Here is a 2409-nt window from a genome sequence, read left to right as displayed (position 1 = left end):
CTAAAATGATGCAAAGCACACTGTGACCAGCAATGTATAACATCTGATAGCCTGGTTGATCACACGACACACACACACACACACACACACAAACCAAATGATCACAAAGCATTACAAGCAGGAAAATAACTAGAGAGAACATCTGTACTTTAGATAATGAAATGAGGACAATGTACTCTGGCTGGAATTTAATAAAGGAATTGGTTTAAAATTCTGATAATCTAACCGAATAAACCTAATAAACAAATACCTGAAGGAGACCGGAGGATACAACAGCCGAAACATTGTGACTATAACAACCAATACCATTAGAACAACAGTCCGAACATAACAATGTATAATGACAAAATTTATTGTTGAAAATAACTAAACAAAGTTTATTTTTAATTAATTAATGTTCATTTTTCTAATTAATTAATTAACTAACTCAAGTTTGTTAATGAACTTCGTACTTTACATACAAATATACTCCATGGCATCTCTAAACACTTTTATTACTATATTTCTGTTAAAATACACTAATTTGTTTCAATTAATTTTGAAAAAAATGTATTGAACCTTAATCGATTGACAATTGATTAGAAATCTGATCCCAAAAGAATTGTTAATTTTCTTATTGCACTGGACCCTTGTCCCTCACTATGGTTGGGAAAAGTTTAAGGAATTATCTCTGCTAACAATGTCATCCTTGATGCATAAAAGGATGGGATCATCATGGCCACCCACATTCAGTTGTCAGGTAAATCCGTTTCCTTCCATTTATTTTAATCTTTTCTGTTTCATTTTATTTTTTATTTTTTTGAATTAGCAAGAAAAATATTTTTTATTGTAGCATTTTATTTATTTTTTTTTTTTTGTAAGTTCTATTCTTCCTCTATAACTTTGGTTTACCATTTCAGATATATGACAATAGAGTGTAAAGTAGAAAACAGATTTATCTGACAATTCAATTTAATTTATTCATTCCAATTATGAAGGCAGGCTTAATACTTCAATGCTGAGAGTTAAAATCACTGTTTTTGTTTTTTTTCCCCCCGCATTTGTCTATTTATTAGTGAAGTCTCATCTAAAATAATTTTTTGTTTTAATCTTAGAATGAAATGGGTTTTGACCTATTGTCAGGTGATTTTTGGCCAAACCTGTGTGTATATATAATTGCTCACTAGAGGTGCTGTTATACAAATACAGATGTAACCTATTGTTGATAAGGACTGCTCAGTTGAGGATGACCTGGGGTTAAACAACCTCAAAAGGTAGAGCTAGAAATAACCTCAATGGACTATCATGATCAACAATGACAACTAGCACCGAGACTCCTAAATCTAATGAGAAGAATAAGACAAAAGTATACACACACACACAGTAATTCAAAATGGATGGTACAAGAAGAAAACATACATGTGAGTATTGCAATGAATATATTGCAAAAATACAGATATAACGGGGGAAAGGCTACATCTGTATTTGTATAACAGCACCTCCAGTGAGCAATTTGGAACAGGCGAGGTTATCAGTGTTGTCAAACAAAACTTGCTGAGTTAATCTTTCATGTTACATCAGTATTTTAAACAATATATTCATTACAGCACTCACAAGTGTACCATTCATTTTGATTTATGCACACAGGGTTCACCAAAAATCATCTGACAATATATCAAAACCCGTTTCATTCCAAGATTAAAACAAAAAATTTATTTTAGATGAGACTTTGCTAATAGACAAATGTGGAAAAAAACCCACAACAATTTTAACTCTCAGCATTCAATTATTAAACCTGCCTTCATAATTGGAATGAATAAATTAAATTGAATATTAAGTATTTATGAGATTTTTATTTACTGTCAGTAGACTTTTGGCCAACCCTGTATATATATATATATATATGTTTATATATGTATATATATATGTTTATATATATACATATATATATATATATTTATGTTTTTATATATATATATATATATATATATATATATATATATATAGATAGATAGATAGATAGATAGACATAGACATACCATATTTGATGGCATATAAGACACACTTTTCTTTACAAAAAAAAAAGGTCTCAAAACATCTCCCCAGGCTCTATATGCCAAGTTGGTCGTCTCGTTAGCTAATTTTGTCCCTGACACTCTTTTCCCTTAATGTGTACACTGCTGAGATTGAGGTGCATCTAATATGCCTCTGCATCTCTTATACCATCAAATACTACGTATACACACGGATATATATATATATATATATAATCAGTGGAAATCCGATTCGTGGCAGCATTTACAGAAGGAAGACAATTTCTTCAAGTCTTTTTTCAAAATGTTTCTAAATTCTCCATCTCTTCCAGCATAAACGAATACATTGATGGCACTGTTCATGAAAAGCAAAATGCGGACGGTGGCTCTGAAAGGT

At 30.8% G+C, this 2409-nt stretch overlaps 1 long non-coding RNA gene across 1 annotated transcript in view; it reads right to left on the bottom strand.

Annotated features, from left to right (window-relative positions):
- Window positions 1-2116: 2116 nt before the first annotated feature.
- LOC149131479 (uncharacterized) overlaps window positions 2117-2409 on the bottom strand; it is an 84956-nt gene continuing 84663 nt past the window's right edge. The window contains exon 2 of the long non-coding RNA XR_016237819.1: window positions 2117-2400. This is a non-coding gene — a long non-coding RNA (uncharacterized LOC149131479). The remainder of the gene's footprint in view (window positions 2401-2409) is intronic.

Source organism: Octopus bimaculoides, chromosome 21 (genome assembly GCF_046866305.1).
Source record: "Octopus bimaculoides isolate indiv1 chromosome 21, ASM4686630v1, whole genome shotgun sequence".
NCBI classification, from domain to species: Eukaryota; Metazoa; Mollusca; class Cephalopoda; order Octopoda; family Octopodidae; genus Octopus; species Octopus bimaculoides.
This window is presented reverse-complemented; position numbering and strand designations above follow the sequence as displayed.